Here is an 18991-nt window from a genome sequence, read left to right on the forward strand (position 1 = left end):
CGGTAGGAGGTGCAACTGCCACCGTGGGGGCACAGGACTTGGTGGCTGGTTGGTTAAGGCGATGGACTACACTATTGAGTTGGAACCCCATCCGTGACAAACTAACAAACTCAATGAAGATGGCAGTGGTGGGATTTGAACCCACGCCTCCTTAGAGACTGGAGCCTTAATCCTGCGCCTTAGACCGCTCTGCCACACTATCCAGCTCTGGAAAAACTTTCACACTTTCTCTTCAGTTACCTAGAGCGTCTGCACTTCCTTGTATTTTAGTCTTCTTTTTCATTTTCTTCTTTAAAATCTTTATGTATCTCATGTTGCTCTTGCGTCCTTCATCTTTTTTTGATTCTCTTTTTAAAAATCTTAATTTATCTGATGTTGCTCTTTCTTCCATCGTATAAACTTAGAATTAGTTTCTGCTTTTATGTCTGAAGCAGATTGAATTAGAAAAACACGGCAGATAATAGACGTGGGAATGAGGGTAAAGGCTGGATTCCCTTTATTTGTCCGGTGTCCTTGGTGGCCTTGTTTGAAATTACATTACAGTTTTCTGTTGAGAAAAAGTTGCAGTGGTGGACTTTGAACCCACACCTCCGAAAGACTGGGTCCTTTCAATCCAGTTCTCTGCCCAGCTCGGCCACAGTTCCCACTGTTAAAATAGACTGCTTGGTCATCGCACAGACCATCACAACTTTACTTTTTTCCAATCAAGGATTTGACATGAACAACCACCAGTAGGAGGTGCAACTGCCACCGCGGGAGCACAGGACTTGGTGGCTGGTTGGTTAAGGCGATGGACTACACTATTGAGTTGGAACCCCATCCGTGACACACAACATTGCTTCTTTTCTCCCTTGCATGGCCCTGCATGAAAGTAAAAACGCTGAAATAAAGCAGAACATGTAATAGCTTGCACAAACAAACTCAATAAAGATGGCAGCGGTGGGATTTGAACCCACGCCTCCTTAGAGACTGGAGCCTAAATCCAGCGCCTTAGACCGCTCGGCCACACTACCCAGCTCTGGCAAGATTGCCACACTTTCTCGTCAGTTACCTAGAGCATCTGCACTCCCTTGTATTTTAGTCTTCTTTTTCATTTTCTTCTTTAAAATCTTTATGTATCTCATGTTGCTCTTGCGTCCTTCATCTTTTTTTGATTCTCTTTCTAAAAATCTTAATTTATCTGATGTTGCTCTTTCTTTCATCGTATAAACTTAGAATTCGTTTCGGCTTTTATGTCTGAAGCAGATTGAATTAGAAAAACATGGCAGATAATTGCAATAACAGACGTGGGAATTAGGGTAAAGGCTGGATTCCCTTTATTTGTCCGGTGTCCTTGGTGGCCTTGTTTGAAATTACATTACAGTTTTCTGTTGAGAAAAAGTTGCAGAGGTGGACTTTGAACCTACACCTCCGAAAGACTGGGTCCTTAAATCCAGTTCTCTGGACAGCTCGGCCACAGTTCCCACTGTTAAAATGGACTGCTTGGTCGTCGCACAGACCATCACAACTTTCCTTTTTTCCAATCAAGGATTTGACGTGAAGAACCACCTGTAGGAGGTGCAACTGCCACCGCGGGGGCACAGGACTTGGTGGCTGGTTGGTTAAGGCGATGGACTACACTATTGAGTTGGAACCCCATCCGTGACACACAACATTGCTTCTTTTCTCCCTTGCATGGCCCTGCATGAAATTAAAAACACTGAAATAAAGCAGAACATGTGATAGCTTGCGCAAACAAACTCAATAAAGATGGCAGTGGTGGGATTTGAACCCACGCCTCCTTAGAGACTGGAGCCTTAATCCAGCGCCTTAGACCGCTCGGCCACACTACCCAGCTCTGGCAAGATTTCCAAACTTTCTCGTCAGTTACCTAGAGCGTCTGCACTTCCTTGTATTTTAGTCTTCTTTTTCATTTTCTTCTTTAAAATCTTTATGTATCTCATGTTGCTCTTGCGTCCTTCATCTTTTTTTGATTCTCTTTCTAAAAATCTTAATTTATCTGATGTTGCTCTTTCTTCCATCGTATAAACTTAGAATTAGTTTCTGCTTTTATGTCTGAAGCAGATTGAATTAGAAAAACACGGCAGATAATAGCAATAACAGACGTGGGAATTAGGGTAAAGGCTGGATTCCCTTTATTTTCCGGTGTCCTTGCTGGCCTTGTTTGAAATTAAATTACAGTTTTCTGTTGAGAAAAACTTGCAGCGGTGGACTTTGAACCGACACCTCCGAAAGACTGGGTCCTTAAATCCAGTTCTCTGGACAGCTCGGCCACAGTACCCACTGTTAAAATGGACTGCTTGTTCGTCGCACAGACCATCACAACTTTCCTTTTTTCCAATCAAGGATTTGACGTGAACAACCACCGGTAGGAGGTGCAACTGCCACTGCGGGGGCACAGGACTTGGTGGCTGGTTGGTTAAGGCAATGGACTACACTATTGAGTCGGATCCCCATCCGTGACACACAACATTGCTTATTTTCTCCCTTGCATGGCCCTGCATGAAAGTAAAAACTCTGAAATAAAGCAGAACATGTGATAGCTTGCGCAAACAAACTCAATAAAGATAGAAGTGGTGGGATTTGAACCCACGCCTCCTTAGAGACTGGAGCCTTAATCCAGCGCCTTAGACCGCTCGGCCACACTACCCAGCTGTAGAAAAATATTCACACTTTCTCGTCAGTTACCTAGAGCGTCTGCACTCCCTTGTATTTCAGTCTTCTTTTTCATTTTCTTCTTTAAAATCTTTATGTATCTCATGTTGTTCTTGCGTCCTTCATCTTTTTTTGATTCTCTTTCTAAAAATGTTAATTTATCTGATGTTGCTCTTTCTTTCATCGTATAAACTGAGAATTAGTTTCTGCTTTTATATCTGAAGCAGATTGAATTAGAAAAACATGGCAGATAATTGCAATAACAGACGTGGGAATTAGGGTAAAGGCTGGATTCCCTTTATTTGTCCGGTGTCCTTGGTGGCCTTGTTTGAAATTACATTACAGTTTTCTGTTGAGAAAAAGTTGCAGCGGTGGACTTTGAACCGACACCTCCGAAAGACTGGGTCCTTAAATCCAGTTCTCTGGACAGCTCGGCCACAGTACCAACTGTTAAAATGGACTGCTTGGTCGTCGCACAGACCATCACAACTTTCCTTTTTTCCAATCAAGGATTTGACGTGAACAACCACCGGTAGGAGGTGCAACTGCCACTGCGGGGGCACAGGACTTGGTGGCTGGTTGGTTAAGGCGATGGACTACACTATTGAGTCGGATCCCCATCCGTGACACACAACATTGCTTATTTTCTCCCTTGCATGGCCCTGCATGAAAGTAAAAACTCTGAAATAAAGCAGAACATGTGTTAGCTTGCGCAAACAAACTCAATAAAGATGGCAGTTGTGGAATTTGAACCCACGCCCCCTTAGAGACAGGAGCCTTAATCCAGCGCCTTAGACCGCTCGGCCACACTACCCAGCTGTGGCAAAATATTCACACTTTCTCGTCAGTTACCTAGAGCGTCTGCACTCCCTTGTATTTCAGTCTTCTTTTTCATTTTCTTCTTTAAAATCTTTATGTATCTCATGTTGCTCTTGCGTCCTTCATCTTTTTTTGATTATCTTTTTAAAAATCTTAATTTATCTGATGTTGCTCTTTCTTCCATCGTATAAACTTAGAATTAGTTGCTGCTTTTATGTCTGAAGCAGATTGAATTAGAAAAACACGGCAGATAATTGCAATTACAGACCTGGGAATGAGGGTAAAGGCTGGATTCCCTTTATTTTCCGGTGTCCTTGGTGGCCTTGTTTGAAATTACATTACAGTTTTCTGTTGAGAAAAAGTTAAAGCGGTGGACTTTGAACCCACACCTCTGAAAGACTGGATCCTTATCTCCAGTTCTCTGGACAGCTCGGCCACAGTACCCACTGTTAAAATGGACTGCTGGGTCGTTGCACAGACCATCACAACTTTCCTTTTTTCCAATCAAGGATTTGACGTGAAGAACCACCGGTAGGAGGTGCAACTGCCACCGCGGGGGCACAGGACTTGGTGGCTGGTTGGTTAAGGCGATGGACTACACTATTGAGTTGGAACCCCATCCGTGACACACAACATTGCTTCTTTTCTCCCTTGCATGGCCCTGCATGAAAGTAAAAACGCTGAAATAAAGCAGAACATGTGATAGCTTGTGCAAACAAACTCAATAAAGATGGCAGCGGTGGGATTTGAACCCACACCTACTTAGAGACTGGAGCCTAAATCCAGCGCCTTAGACCGCTCGGCCACACTACCCAACTCTGGCAAGATTTCACCACTTTCTCTTCAGTTACCTAGAGCGTCTGCACTCCCTTGTATTTTAGTCTTCTTTTTCATTTTCTTCTTTAAAATCTTTATGTATCTCATGTTGCTCTTGCGTCCTTCATCTTTTTTTGATTCTCTTTTTAAAAATCTTAATTTATCTGATGTTGCTCTTTCTTCCATCGTATAAACTTAGAATTAGTTTCTGCTTTTTCGTCTGAAGCAGTTTGAATTAGAAAAACACGGCAGATAATTGCAATTACAGACGTGGGAATTAGGGTAAAGGAAGGATTCCCTTTATTTGTCCGGTGTCCTTGGTGGCCTTGTTTGAAATTACATTACAGTTTTCTGTTGAGAGAAAGTTGCAGAGGTGGACTTTGAACCTACACCTCCGAAAGACTGGGTCCTTAAATCCAGTTCTCTGGACAGCACGGTCACAGTACCAACTGTTAAAATGGACTGCTAGGTCGTTGCACAGACCATCACAACTTTCCTTTTTTTTCCAATCAAGGATTTGACGTGAACAACCCCCGGTAGGAGGTGCAACTGCCACAGCGAGAGCACAGGACTTGGTGGCTGATTGGTTAAGGTGATGGACTACACTATTGAGTTGGAACCCCATCCGTGACACACAACATTGCTTCTTTTCTCCCTTGCATGGGCGACATGAAAGTAAAAACCCAGAAACAAAGCAGAAAATGTGATAGCTTGCGCAAAAAAACTCAATAAAGATGGCAGTGGTGGGATTTGAACCCACGCCTCCTTAGAGACTGGAGCCTTAATCCAGCGCCTTAGACCGCTCGGCCACACTACCCAGCTCTGGCAAAATATTTACACTTTCTCGTCAGTTACCTAGAGCGTCTGTACTTCCTTGTATTTTAGTCTTCTTTTTCATTTTCTTCTTTAAAATCTTTATGTATCTCATGTTGCTCTTGCGTCCTTCATCTTTTTTTGATTATCTTTTTAAAAATCTTAATTTATCTGATGTTGCTCTTTCTTCCATCGTATAAACTTAGAATTAGTTTCTGCTTTTATGTCTGAAGCAGATTGAATTAGAAAAACACGGCAGATAATTGCAATAACAGACGTGGGAATTAGGGTAAAGGCTGGATTCCCTTTATTTGTCCGGTGTCCTTGGTGGCCTTGTTTGAAATTACATTACAGTTTTCTGTTGAGAAAAAGTTGCAGTGGTGGACTTTGAACCAACAACTCTGAAAGACTGGGTCCTTAAATCCAGTTCTCTGGACAGCTCGCCCACAGTACCAACTGTTAAAATGGACAGCTGGGTCGTCCCACAGACCATCACAACTTTCCTTTTTTCCAATCAAGGATTTGACATGAACAACCACCGGTAGGAGGTGCAACTGCCACCGTGAGAGCACAGGACTTGGTGGCTGGTTGGTTAAGGTGACGGACTACACTATTGAGTTGGAACCCCATCTGTGACACACAACATTGCTTCTTTTCTCCCTTGCATGGCCCTGCATGAAAGTAAAAACGCTGAAATAAAGCAGAACATGTGATAGCTTGCGCAAACAAACTCAATAAAGATGGCAGTGGTGGGATTTGAACCCACGCCTCCTTAGAGACTGGAGCCTAAATCCAGCGCCTTTGACCACTCGGCCACACTACCCAGCTCTGGCAAAATATTCACACTTTCTCGTCAGTTACCGAGAGCGTCTGCTCTTCCTTGTATTTTAGTCTTCTTTTTCATTTTCTTCTTTAAAATCTTTATGTATCTCATGTTGCTCTTGCGTCCTTTATCTTTTTTTTATTCTCTTTTTAAAAATCTTAATTTATCTGATGTTGCTCTTTCTTCCATCGTATAAACTTAGAATTAGTTTCTGCTTTTATGTCTGAAGCAGATTGAATTAGAAAAACACGGCAGATAATTGCAATAACAGACGTGGGAATTAGGGTAAAGGCTGGATTCCCTTTATTTTCTGGTGTCCTTGGTGGCCTTGTTTGAAATTACATTACAGTTTTCTGTTGAGAAAAATTTGCAGCGGTGGACTTTGAACCGACACCTCCGAAAGACTGGGTCCTTAAATCCAGTTCTCTGGACAACTCGACCACAGTACCCACTGTTAAAATGGACTGCTTGGTCATCGCACAGACCATCACAACTTTCCGTTTTCCAATCAAGGATTTGACGTGGACAACCATCGGTAGGAGGTGCAACTGCCACCGCGGGGGCACAGGTCTTGGAGGCTGGTTGGTTAAGGTGATGGACTACACTATTGAGTTGGAACCCCATCCGTGACACACAACATTGCTTCTTTTCATCCTTGCATGGCCCTGCATGAAAGTAAAAACGCTGAAATAAAGCAGAACATGTGATAGCTTGCGCAAACAAACTCAATAAAGATGGCAGTGGTGGGATTTGAACCCACGCCTCCTTAGAGACTGGAGCCTAAATCCAGCGCCTTAGACCGCTCGGCCACACTACCCAGCTCTGGCAAGATTTCCACACTTTCTCGTCAGTTACCTAGAGCGTCTGCACTCCCTTGTATTTTAGTCTTCTTTTTCATTTTCTTCTTTAAAATCTTTATGTATCTCATGTTGCTCTTGCGTCCTTCATCTTTTTTTGATTCTCTTTTTAAAAATCTTAATTTATCTGATGTTGCTCTTTCTTCCATCGGATAAACTTAGAATTAGTTTCTGCTTTTATGTCTGAAGAAGATTGAATTAGAAAAACACGGCAGATAATTGCAATAACAGACGTGGGAATTAGGGTAAAGGCTGGATTCCCTTTATTTTCCGGTGTCCTTGGTGGCCTTGTTTGAAATTACATTACAGTTTTCTGTTGAGAAAAAGTTGCGGTGGTGGACTTTGAACCGACACCTCCGAAAGACTGGGTCCTTAAATCCAGTTCTCTGGACAGCTCGACCACAGTTCCCACTGTTAAAATGGACTGCTGGGTCGTCCCACAGACCATCACAACTTTCCTTTTTTCCAATCAAGGTTTTGACATGAACAACCACCGGTAGGAGGTGCAACTGCCACCGTGAGAGCACAGGACTTGGTGGCTGGTTGGTTAAGGCGACGGACTACACTATTGAGTTGGAACCCCATCCGTGACACACAACATTGCTTCTTTTCTCCCTTGCATGGCCCTGCATGAAAGTAAAAACGCTGAAATAAAGCAGAACATGTGATAGCTTGCGCAAACAAACTCAATAAAGATGGCAGTGGTGGGATTTGAACCCACGCCTCCTTAGAGACTGGAGCCTAAATCCAGCGCCTTTGACCACTCGGCCACACTACCCAGCTCTGGTAAAATATTCACACTTTCTCGTCAGTTACCGAGAGCGTCTGCTCTTCCTTGTATTTTAGTCTTCTTTTTCATTTTCTTCTTTAAAATCTTTATGTATCTCATGTTGCTCTTGCGTCCTTCATCTTTTTTTGATTCTCTTTTTAAAAATCTTAATTTATCTGATGTTGCTCTTTCTTCTATCGTATAAACTTAGAATTTGTTTCTGCTTTTATGTCTGAAGCAGACTGAATTAGAAAAACACGGCAGTTAATTGCAAAAACAGATGTGGGAATTAGGGTAAAGGCTGGATTCCCTTTATTTGTCCGGTGTCCTTGGTGGCCTTGTTTGAAATTACATTACAGTTTTCTGTTGAGAAAAAGTTGAAGTGGTGGACTTTGAACACACACCTCCGAAAGACTGGGTCCTTAAATCCAGTTCTCTGGACAGCTCGGCCACTGTTAAAATGGACTGCTGGGTCATCGCACAGCCCAGCCCAAGTTTCCTTGTTTCCAATCAAGGCTTTGACATGATAAACCACCGGTAGGAGGTGCAACTGCCACCGCGGGGGCACAGGACTTGGTGGCTGGTTGGTTAAGGCGATGGACTACACTATTGAGTTGGAACCCCATCCGTGACACACAACATTGCTTCTTTTCTCCCTTGCATGGCCCTACATGAAAGTAAAAACGCTGAAATAAAGCAGAACATGTGATAGCTTGCGCAAACAAACTCAATAAAGATGGCAGTGGTGGGATTTGAACCCATGCCTCCTTAGAGACTGGAGCCTAAATCCAGCGCCTTAGACCACTCGGCCACACTACCCAGCTCTGGCAAGATTTCCCCACTTTCTCGTCAGTTACCTAGAGCGTCTGCACTCCCTTGTATTTTAGTCTTCTTTTTCATTTTCTTCTTTAAAATCTTTATGTATCTCATGTTGCTCTTGCGTCCTTCATCTTTTTTTGATTCTCTTTCTAAAAATCTTAATTTATCTGATGTTGCTCTTTCTTTCATCGTATAAACTTAGAATTAGTTTCTGCTTTTATGTCTGAAGCAGATTGAATTAGAAAAACACGGCAGATAATTGCAATAATAGACGTGGGAATGAGGGTAAAGGCTGGATTCCCTTTATTTGTCCGGTGTCCTTGGTGGCCTTGTTTGAAATTACATTACAGTTTTCTGTTGAGAAAAAGTTGTAGTGGTGGACTTTGAACCGACACCTCTGAAAGACTGGGTCCTTAAATCCAGTTCTCTGGACAGCTCGCCCACAGTACCAACTGTTAAAATGGACTGCTTGGTCGTCGCACAGACCATCACAACTTTCCTTTTTTCCAATCAAGGATTTAACGTGAACAACCACCGGTAGGAGGTGCAACTGCCACCGCGGGGGCACAGGACTTGGTGGCTGGTTGGTTAAGGCGATGGACTACACTATTGAGTTGGAACCCCATCCGTGACACACAGCATAGATTTTTTTCTCCCTTACATGAAAGTAAAAACGCTGAAATAAAGCAGAACATGTGATAGCTTGCGCAAACAAACTCAATAAAGATGTCAGTGGTGGGATTTGAACCCACGCCTCCTTAGAGACTGGAGCCTTAATCCAGCGCCTTAGAACGCTCGGCCACACTACCCAGCTCTGGCAAGTTTCCACACTTTCTCGTCAGTTACCTAGAGCGTCTGCACTCCCTTGTATTTTAGTCTTATTTTTCATTTTCTTCTTTAAAATCTTTATGTATCTCATGTTGCTCTTGCGTCCTTCATCTTTTTTTGATTCTCTTTTTAAAAATCTTAATTTATCTGATGTTGCTCTTTCTTCTATCGTATAAACTTAGAATTAGTTTCTGCTTTTATGTCTGAAGCAGATTGAATTAGAAAAACACGGCAGATAATTGCAATAACAGACGTGGGAATTAGGGTAAAGGCTGGATTCCCTTTATTTGTCCGGTGTCCTTGGTGGCCTTGTTTGAAATTACATTACAGTTTTCTGTTGAGAAAAAGTTGCAGCGGTGGACTTTGAACCGACACCTCTGAAAGACTGGGTCCTTAAATCCAGTTCTCTGGACAGCTCGGCCACAGTACCAACTGTTAAAATGGATTGCTGGGTCGTCCCACAGACCATCACAACTTTCCTTTTTTCCAATCAAGGATTTGACGTGAACAACCACCGGTAGGAGGTGCAACTGCCACCGCGGCGGCACAGGACTTGGTGGTTGGTTGGTTAAGGCGATGGACTACACTATCGAGTTGGAAGCCCATCCGTGACACACAACATTGCTTCTTTTCTCCCTTGCATGGCCCTACATGAAAGTAAAAACGCTGAAATAAAGCAGAACATGTGATAGCTTGCGCAAACAAACTCAATGGCAGTGGTGGGATTTGAACCCACGCCTCCCACGCCTCCTTAGAGACTGGAGTCTAAATCCAGCGCCTTAGACCGCTCGGCCACACTACCCAGCTCCGGCAAGATTTCCACACTTTCTCGTCAGTTACCTAGAGCGTCTGCACTCCCTTGTATTTTAGTCTTCTTTTTCATTTTCTTCTTTAAAATCTTTATGTATCTCATGTTGCTCTTTCTTCCATTGTGTACACTGAAAATTAGTTTCTGCTTTTATGTCTGAAGCAGATTGAATCTGAAAAACACAGCAGATAATTTCAAAAACAGAGGTGGGAATTAGGGTAAAGGCTGGATTCCCTTTATTTGTCCGGTGTCCTTGGTGGCCTTGCTTGAAATTACATTACAGTTTTCTGTTGAGAAAAAGTTAAAGCGGTGGACTTTGAACCTACACCTCTGAAAGACTGGATCCTTAAATACAGTTCTCTGGACAGCTTGGCCACAGTACCCACTGTTAAAATGGACTGCTAGGTCGTTGCACAGACCATCACAACTTTCCTTTTTTTTCCAATCAAGGATTTGACGTGAACAACCCCCGGTAGGAGGTGCAACTGCCACAGCGAGAGCACAGGACTTGGTGGCTGATTGGTTAAGGTGATGGACTACACTATTGAGTTGGAACCCCATCCGTGACACACAACATTGCTTCTTTTCTCCCTTGCATGGGCGACATGAAAGTAAAAACCCAGAAACAAAGCAGAAAATGTGATAGCTTGCGCAAAAAAACTCAATAAAGATGGCAGTGGTGGGATTTGAACCCACGCCTCCTTAGAGACTGGAGCCTTAATCCAGCGCCTTAGACCGCTCGGCCACACTACCCAGCTCTGGCAAAATATTTACACTTTCTCGTCAGTTACCTAGAGCGTCTGTACTTCCTTGTATTTTAGTCTTCTTTTTCATTTTCTTCTTTAAAATCTTTATGTATCTCATGTTGCTCTTGCGTCCTTCATCTTTTTTTGATTATCTTTTTAAAAATCTTAATTTATCTGATGTTGCTCTTTCTTCCATCGTATAAACTTAGAATTAGTTTCTGCTTTTATGTCTGAAGCAGATTGAATTAGAAAAACACGGCAGATAATTGCAATAACAGACGTGGGAATTAGGGTAAAGGCTGGATTCCCTTTATTTTCCGGTGTCCTTGGTGGCCTTGTTTGAAATTACATTACAGTTTTCTGTTTTCTGTTGAGAAAAAGTTGCAGTGGTGGACTTTGAACCGACACCTCCGAAAGACTGGGTCCTTAAATCCAGTTCTCTGGACAGCTCGGTCACAGTACCAACTGTTAAAACGGACTGCTGGGTCGTTGCACAGACCATCACAACTTTCCTTTTTTCCAATCAAGGATTTGACGTGAAGAACCACCGGTAGGAGGTGCAACTTCCACCGCGGGGGCACAGGATTTGGTGGCTGGTTGGTTAAGGCGATGGACTACACTATTGAGTTGGAACCCCACCCGTGACACACAACATTGCTTCTTTTCTCCCTTGCATGGCCCTGCATGAAAGTAAAAACGCTGAAATAAAGCAGAACATGTGATAGCTTGCGCAAACAAACTCAATAAAGATGGCAGTGGTGGGATTTGAACCCACGCCTCCTTAGAGACTGGAGCCTAAATCCAGCGCCTTAGACCGCTCGGCCACACTACCCAGCTCTGGCAAGATTTCCACACTTTCTTGTCAGTTACCTAGAGTGTCTGTACTTCCTTGAATTTTAGTCTTCTTTTTCATTTTCTTCTTTAAAATCTTTATGTATCTCATGTTGCTCTTGCGTCCTTCATCTTTTTTTGATTCTCTTTTTAAAAATCTTAATTTATCTGATGTTGCTCTTTCTTCCATCGTATAAACTTAGAATTTGTTTCTGCTTCTATGTCTGAAGCAGATTGAATTAGAAAAACACGGCAGATAATTGCAATAACAGACGTGGGAATTAGGGTAAAGGCTGGATTCCCTTTATTTGTCCGGTGTCCTTGGTGGCCTTGTTTGAAATTACATTACAGTTTTCTGTTGAGAAAAAGTTGCAGAGGTGGACTTTGAACCTACACCTCCGAAAGACTGGGTCCTTAAATCCAGTTCTCTGGACAGCTCGGCCACAGTTTCCACTGTTAAAATTGACTGCTTGGTCGTCGCACAGACCATCACAACTTTCCTTTTTTCCAATCAAGGATTTGACGTGAACAACCCCCGGTAGGAGGTGCAACTGCCACAGCGAGAGCACAGGACTTGGTGGCTAATTGGTTAAGGTGATGGACTACACTAATGAGTTGGAACCCCATCCGTGACACACAACATTGCTTCTTTTCTCCCTTGCATGGGCGACATGAAAGTAAAAACCCAGAAACAAAGCAGAAAATGTGATAGCTTGCGCAAAAAAACTCAATAAAGATGGCAGTGGTGGGATTTGAACCCACGCCTCCTTAGAGACTGGAGCCTAAATCCAGCGCCTTAGACCGCTCGGCCACACTACCCAGCTCTGGCAAGATTTCCACACTTTCTTGTCAGTTACCTAGAGTGTCTGTACTTCCTTGAATTTTAGTCTTCTTTTTCATTTTCTTCTTTAAAATCTTTATGTATCTCATGTTGCTCTTGCGTCCTTCATCTTTTTTTGATTCTCTTTTTAAAAATCTTAATTTATCTGATGTTGCTCTTTCTTCCATCGTATAAACTTAGAATTCGTTTCTGCTTCTATGTCTGAAGCAGATTGAATTAGAAAAACACGGCAGATAATTGCAATAACAGACGTGGGAATTAGGGTAAAGGCTGGATTCCCTTTATTTGTCCGGTGTCCTTGGTGGCCTTGTTTGAAATTACATTACAGTTTTCTGTTGAGAAAAAGTTGCAGAGGTGGACTTTGAACCTACACCTCCGAAAGACTGGGTCCTTAAATCCAGTTCTCTGGACAGCACGGTCACAGTACCAACTGTTAAAATGGACTGCTAGGTCGTTGCACAGACCATCACAACTTTCCTTTTTTTCCAATCAAGGATTTGACGTGAACAACCCCCGGTAGGAGGTGCAACTGCCACAGCGAGAGCACAGGACTTGGTGGCTGATTGGTTAAGGTGATGGACTACACTATTGAGTTGGAACCCCATCCGTGACACACAACATTGCTTCTTTTCTCCCTTGCATGGGCGACATGAAAGTAAAAACCCAGAAACAAAGCAGAAAATGTGATAGCTTGCGCAAAAAAACTCAATAAAGATGGCAGTGGTGGGATTTGAACCCACGCCTCCTTAGAGACTGGAGCCTTAATCCAGCGCCTTAGACCGCTCGGCCACACTACCCAGCTCTGGCAAAATATTTACACTTTCTCGTCAGTTACCTAGAGCGTCTGTACTTCTTTGTATTTTAGTCTTCTTTTTCATTTTCTTCTTTAAAATCTTTATGTATCTCATGTTGCTCTTGCGTCCTTCATCTTTTTTTGATTCTCTTTTTAAAAATCTTAATTTATCTGATGTTGCTCTTTCTTCCATCGTATAAACTTAGAATTAGTTTCTGCTTTTATGTCTGAAGCAGATTGAATTAGAAAAACACGGCAGATAATTGCAATAACAGACGTGGGAATTAGGGTAAAGGCTGGATTCCCTTTATTTTCCGGTGTCCTTGGTGGCCTTGTTTGAAATTACATTACAGTTTTCTGTTTTCTGTTGAGAAAAAGTTGCAGTGGTGGACTTTGAACCGACACCTCCGAAAGACTGGGTCCTTAAATCCAGTTCTCTGGACAGCTCGGTCACAGTACCAACTGTTAAAACGGACTGCTGGGTCTTTGCACAGACCATCACAACTTTCCTTTTTTCCAATCAAGGATTTGACGTGAAGAACCACCGGTAGGAGGTGCAACTTCCACCGCGGGGGCACAGGATTTGGTGGCTGGTTGGTTAAGGCGATGGACTACACTATTGAGTTGGAACCCCACCCGTGACACACAACATTGCTTCTTTTCTCCCTTGCATGGCCCTGCATGAAAGTAAAAACGCTGAAATAAAGCAGAACATGTGATAGCTTGCGCAAACAAACTCAATAAAGATGGCAGTGGTGGGATTTGAACCCACGCCTCCTTAGAGACTGGAGCCTAAATCCAGCGCCTTAAACCACTCGGCCACACTACCCAGCTCTGGCAAGATTTCCACACTTTCTTGTCAGTTACCTAGAGTGTCTGTACTTCCTTGAATTTTAGTCTTCTTTTTCATTTTCTTCTTTAAAATCTTTATGTATCTCATGTTGCTCTTGCGTCCTTCATCTTTTTTTGATTCTCTTTTTAAAAATCGTAATTTATCTGATGTTGCTCTTTCTTCCATCGTATAAACTTAGAATTCGTTTCTGCTTCTATGTCTGAAGCAGATTGAATTAGAAAAACACGGCAGATAATTGCAATAACAGACGTGGGAATTAGGGTAAAGGCTGGATTCCCTTTATTTGTCCGGTGTCCTTGGTGGCCTTGTTTGAAATTACATTACAGTTTTCTGTTGAGAAAAAGTTGCAGAGGTGGACTTTGAACCTACACCTCCGAAAGACTGGGTCCTTAAATCCAGTTCTCTGGACAGCTCGGCCACAATTCCCACTGTTAAAATGGACTGCTTGGTCGTCGCACAGACCATCACAACTTTCCTTTTTTCCAATCAAGGATTTGACGTGAAGAAGCACCGGTAGGAGGTGCAACTGCCACCGCGGGGGCACAGGACTTGGTGGCTGGTTGGTTAAGGCGATGGACTACACTATTGAGTTGGAACCCCATCCGTGACACACAACATTGCTTCTTTTCTCCCTTGCATGGCCCTGCATGAAAGTAAAAACCCTGAAACAAAGCAGAACATGTGATAGCTTGCGCAAAAAAACTCAATAAAGATGGCAGTGGTGGGCTTTGAACCCACGCCTCCTTAGAGACTGGAGCCTTAATCCAGCGCCTTAGACCGCTCGGCCACACTACCCAGCTCTGGCAAGATTTCCACACTTTCTTGTCAGTTACCTAGAGCGTCTGTACTTCCTTGAATTTTAGTCTTCTTTTTCATTTTCTTCTTTAAAATCTTTATGTATCTCATGTTGCTCTTGCGTCCTTCATCTTTTTTTGATTATCTTTTTACAAATCTTAATTTATCTGATGTTGCTCTTTCTTCCATCGTATAAACTTAGAATTAGTTTCTGCTTTTATGTCTGAAGCAGATTGAATTAGAAAAACACGGCAGATAATTGCAATAACAGACGTGGGAATTAGGGTAAAGGCTGGATTCCCTTTATTTTCCGGTGTCCTTGGTGGCCTTGTTTGAAATTACATTACAGTTTTCTGTTGAGAAAAAGTTGCAGAGGTGGACTTTGAACCTACACCTCCGAAAGACTGGGTCCTTAAATCCAGTTCTCTGGACAGCTCGGCCACAGTTCCCACTGTTAAAATGGACTGCTTGGTCGTCGCACAGACCATCACAACTTTCCTTTTTTCCAATCAAGGATTTGACGTGAAGAACCACCGGTAGGAGGTGCAACTGCCACCGCGGGGGCACAGGACTTGGTGGCTGGTTGGTTAAGGCGATGGACTACACTATTGAGTTGGAACCCCATCCGTGACACACAACATTGCTTCTTTTCTCCCTTGCATGGGCGACATGAAAGTAAAAACCCAGAAACAAAGCAGAAAATGTGATAGCTTGCGCAAAAAAACTCCACAAAGATGGCAGTGGTGGGATTTGAACCCACGCCTCCTTAGAGACTGGAGCCTTAATCCAGCGCCTTAGACCGCTCAGCCACACTACCCAGCTCTGGCAAAATATTTACACTTTCTCGTCAGTTACCTAGAGCGTCTGTACTTCCTTGTATTTTAGTCTTCTTTTTCATTTTCTTCTTTAAAATCTTTATGTATCTCATGTTGCTCTTGCGTCCTTCATCTTTTTTTGAATCTCTTTTTAAAAATCTTAATTTATCTGATGTTGCTCTTTCTTCCATCGTATAAACTTAGAATTAGTTTCTGATTTTATGTCTGAAGCAGATTGAATTAGAAAAACACGGCAGATAATTGCAATAACAGACGTGGGAATTAGGGTAAAGGCTGGATTCCCTTTATTTGTCCGGTGTCCTTGGTGGCCTTGTTTGAAATTACATTACAGTTTTCTTTTGAGAAAAAGTTGCAGTGGTGGACTTTGAACCTACACCTCCGAAAGACTGGGTCCTTAAATCCAGTTCTCTGGACAGCTCGGCCACAGTTCCCACTGTTAAAATGGACTGCTTGGTCGTCGCACAGACCATCACAACTTTCCTTTTTACCAATCAAGGATTTGACGTGAAGAAGCACCGGTAGGAGGTGCAACTGCCACCGCGGGGGCACAGGACTTGGTGGCTGGTTGGTTAAGGCGATGGACTACACTATTGAGTTGGAACCCCATCCGTGACACACAACATTGCTTCTTTTCTCCCTTGCATGGCCCTGCATGAAAGTAAAAACGCTGAAATAAAGCAGAACATGTGATAGCTTGCGCAAAAAAACTCAATAAAGATGGCAGTGGTGGGATTTGAACCCACGCCTCCTTAGAGACTGGAGCCTTAATCCAGCGCCTTAGACCGCTCGGACACACTACCCAGCTCTGGCAAGATTTCCACACTTTCTTGTCAGTTACCTAGAGCGTCTGTACTTCCTTGAATTTTAGTCTTCTTTTTCATTTTCTTCTTTAAAATCTTTATGTATCTCATGTTGCTCTTGCGTCCTTCATCTTTTTTTGATTATCTTTTTACAAATCTTAATTTATCTGATGTTGCTCTTTCTTCCATCGTATAAACTTAGAATTAGTTTCTGCTTTTATGTCTGAAGCAGATTGAATTAGAAAAACACGGCAGATAATTGCAATAACAGACGTGGGAATTAGGGTAAAGGCTGGATTCCCTTTATTTTCCGGTGTCCTTGGTGGCCTTGTTTGAAATTACATTACAGTTTTCTGTTTTCTGTTGAGAAAAAGTTGCAGTGGTGGACTTTGAACCGACACCTCCGAAAGACTGGGTCCTTAAATCCAGTTCTCTGGACAGCTCGGTCACAGTACCAACTGTTAAAACGGACTGCTGGGTCGTTGCACAGACCATCACAACTTTCCTTTTTTCCAATCAAGGATTTGACGTGAAGAACCACCGGTAGGAGGTGCAACTTCCACCGCGGGGGCACAGGATTTGGTGGCTGGTTGGTTAAGGCGATGGACTACACTATTGAGTTGGAACCCCAACCGTGACACACAACATTGCTTCTTTTCTCCCTTGCATGGCCCTGCATGAAAGTAAAAACGCTGAAATAAAGCAGAACATGTGATAGCTTGCGCAAACAAACTCAATAAATAAAGATGGCAGTGGTGGGATTTGAACCCACGCCTCCTTAGAGACTGAAGCCTAAATCCAGCGCCTTAGACCGCTCGGCCACACTACCCAGCTCTTGCAAGATTTCCACACTTTCTTGTCAGTTACCTAGAGCGTCTGTACTTCCTTGAATTTTAGTCTTCTTTTTCATTTTCTTCTTTAAAATCTTTATGTATCTCATGTTGCTCTTGCGTCCTTCATCTTTTTTTGATTCTCTTTTTAAAAATCGTAATTTATCTGATGTTGCTCTTTCTTCCATCGTATAAACTTAGAATTAGTTTCTGCTTTTATGTCTGAAGCAGATTGAATTAGAAAAACACGGCAGATAATTGCAATAACAGACGTGGGAATTAGGGTAAAGGCTGGATTCCCTTTATTTGTCCGGTGTCCTTGGTGGCCTTGTTTGAAATTACATTACAGTTTTCTGTTGAGAAAAAGTTGCAGCGGTGGACTTTGAACCGACACCTCTGAAAGACTGGGTCCTTAAATCCAGTTCTCTGGACAGCTCGGCCACAGTTCCCACTGTTAAAATAGACTGCTTGGTCGTCCCAAGAGACCATCACAACTTTCCTTTTTTCCAATCAAGGATTTGACGTGAACAACCACCGGTAGGAGGTGCAAATGCCACTGCGGGGGCACAGGACTTGGTGGCTGGTTTGTTTAAGGCGATGGACTACACTATTGAGTTGGAACCCCATCTGTGACACACAACATTGCTTCTTTTCTCCCTTGCATGGCCCTGCATGAAAGTAAAAACGCTGAAATAAAGCAGAACATGTGATAGCTTGCGCAAACAAACTCAATAAAGATGGCAGTGGTGGGATTTGAACTCACGCCTCCGAAAGACTGGGTTCTTAAATCCAGTTCTCTGGACAGCTCGGCCACAGTACCCACTGTTAAAATGGACTGCTGGGTCGTCGCACATCCGAGCCCAAGATTCCTTTTTTCCAATCAAGGCTTTGACATGAACAACCAACGGTAGGAGGTGCAACTGCCACCGCGGGAGCACAGGACTTGGTGGCTGGTTGGTTAAGGCGATGGACTACACTATTGAGTTGGAACCCCATCCGTGACACACAACAGTTGTTCTTTTCTCCCTTGCTTGGCCCTACATGAAAGTAAAAAGCCTGAAATAAAGCAGAACATGTGATAGCTTGTGCAAACAAACTGAAAGAAGATGGCAGTGGTGGGATTTGAACCCACGCCTCCTTAGAGACTGGAGCCTAAATCCAGCGCCTTAGACCACTCGGCCACACTACCCAGCTGTGGCAAAATATTCACACTTTCTCTTCAGTTACCTAGAGCGTCTGCACTCCCTTGTATTTTAGTCTTCTTTTTCATTTTCTTCTTTAAAATCTTTATGTATCTCATGTTGCTCTTGCGTCCATCGTCTTTTTAGATTTTCTTTTTCAATATTCAAATATTAATATACAAATACTGTTAGACTTTTACTCAAGTAGTATTTTAATAGTTGACTTTCACATTTAATTGAGTCATTTTCTATTAAGGTATCTTTACTTTTACTCTAGTATGACAATTGGGTACTTTTTCCACTACTGTTTAACATTGAGCTCAATTTTTTTTTTACTACATAAACCTCTTGACTCTGTAATTGGCAGCGTAGAAATCCCCCACCATCCCCCACCATAACCCATGTGTAACCTACAATGTTGTACTACATTACATTTCATTCAAACTTAAAATGAACAGACAATCAACAATGTTTGAAT

The 18991-nt window shown here is 42.8% G+C and overlaps 21 non-coding genes across 21 annotated transcripts; all 21 read right to left on the minus strand.

Moving 5' to 3' along the window:
• Window positions 1-931: 931 nt before the first annotated feature.
• Window positions 932-1013, minus strand: trnal-uag. The gene has a single exon. It is a non-coding gene; the product is annotated as a tRNA-Leu (tRNA).
• Window positions 1014-1750: 737 nt separating this feature from the next.
• Window positions 1751-1832, minus strand: trnal-aag. The gene has a single exon. It is a non-coding gene; the product is annotated as a tRNA-Leu (tRNA).
• Window positions 1833-2568: 736 nt separating this feature from the next.
• Window positions 2569-2650, minus strand: trnal-aag. The gene has a single exon. It is a non-coding gene; the product is annotated as a tRNA-Leu (tRNA).
• Window positions 2651-4205: 1555 nt separating this feature from the next.
• On the minus strand, window positions 4206-4287 carry trnal-uag. The gene has a single exon. It is a non-coding gene; the product is annotated as a tRNA-Leu (tRNA).
• A 738-nt stretch (window positions 4288-5025) lies between these two features.
• On the minus strand, window positions 5026-5107 carry trnal-aag. The gene has a single exon. It is a non-coding gene; the product is annotated as a tRNA-Leu (tRNA).
• A 737-nt stretch (window positions 5108-5844) lies between these two features.
• On the minus strand, window positions 5845-5926 carry trnal-uag. The gene has a single exon. It is a non-coding gene; the product is annotated as a tRNA-Leu (tRNA).
• A 735-nt stretch (window positions 5927-6661) lies between these two features.
• Window positions 6662-6743, minus strand: trnal-uag. Its single transcript has one exon. It is a non-coding gene; the product is annotated as a tRNA-Leu (tRNA).
• A 736-nt stretch (window positions 6744-7479) lies between these two features.
• trnal-uag lies at window positions 7480-7561 on the minus strand. The gene has a single exon. It is a non-coding gene; the product is annotated as a tRNA-Leu (tRNA).
• A 728-nt stretch (window positions 7562-8289) lies between these two features.
• trnal-uag lies at window positions 8290-8371 on the minus strand. Its single transcript has one exon. It is a non-coding gene; the product is annotated as a tRNA-Leu (tRNA).
• Window positions 8372-9098: 727 nt separating this feature from the next.
• trnal-aag lies at window positions 9099-9180 on the minus strand. The gene has a single exon. It is a non-coding gene; the product is annotated as a tRNA-Leu (tRNA).
• Window positions 9181-9910: 730 nt separating this feature from the next.
• trnal-uag lies at window positions 9911-10001 on the minus strand. The gene has a single exon. It is a non-coding gene; the product is annotated as a tRNA-Leu (tRNA).
• A 677-nt stretch (window positions 10002-10678) lies between these two features.
• Window positions 10679-10760, minus strand: trnal-aag. Its single transcript has one exon. It is a non-coding gene; the product is annotated as a tRNA-Leu (tRNA).
• A 743-nt stretch (window positions 10761-11503) lies between these two features.
• Window positions 11504-11585, minus strand: trnal-uag. Its single transcript has one exon. It is a non-coding gene; the product is annotated as a tRNA-Leu (tRNA).
• A 736-nt stretch (window positions 11586-12321) lies between these two features.
• Window positions 12322-12403, minus strand: trnal-uag. Its single transcript has one exon. It is a non-coding gene; the product is annotated as a tRNA-Leu (tRNA).
• A 737-nt stretch (window positions 12404-13140) lies between these two features.
• Window positions 13141-13222, minus strand: trnal-aag. Its single transcript has one exon. It is a non-coding gene; the product is annotated as a tRNA-Leu (tRNA).
• A 743-nt stretch (window positions 13223-13965) lies between these two features.
• On the minus strand, window positions 13966-14047 carry trnal-uag. Its single transcript has one exon. It is a non-coding gene; the product is annotated as a tRNA-Leu (tRNA).
• Window positions 14048-14784: 737 nt separating this feature from the next.
• Window positions 14785-14866, minus strand: trnal-aag. The gene has a single exon. It is a non-coding gene; the product is annotated as a tRNA-Leu (tRNA).
• Window positions 14867-15601: 735 nt separating this feature from the next.
• Window positions 15602-15683, minus strand: trnal-aag. Its single transcript has one exon. It is a non-coding gene; the product is annotated as a tRNA-Leu (tRNA).
• A 737-nt stretch (window positions 15684-16420) lies between these two features.
• On the minus strand, window positions 16421-16502 carry trnal-aag. Its single transcript has one exon. It is a non-coding gene; the product is annotated as a tRNA-Leu (tRNA).
• Window positions 16503-17249: 747 nt separating this feature from the next.
• trnal-uag lies at window positions 17250-17331 on the minus strand. Its single transcript has one exon. It is a non-coding gene; the product is annotated as a tRNA-Leu (tRNA).
• Window positions 17332-18439: 1108 nt separating this feature from the next.
• Window positions 18440-18521, minus strand: trnal-uag. Its single transcript has one exon. It is a non-coding gene; the product is annotated as a tRNA-Leu (tRNA).
• Window positions 18522-18991: the final 470 nt, after the last annotated feature.

The sequence above is a fragment of the Oncorhynchus mykiss genome, unplaced genomic scaffold (genome assembly GCF_013265735.2).
Source record: "Oncorhynchus mykiss isolate Arlee unplaced genomic scaffold, USDA_OmykA_1.1 un_scaffold_196, whole genome shotgun sequence".
In the NCBI taxonomy this organism is placed as follows: domain Eukaryota; kingdom Metazoa; phylum Chordata; class Actinopteri; order Salmoniformes; family Salmonidae; genus Oncorhynchus; species Oncorhynchus mykiss.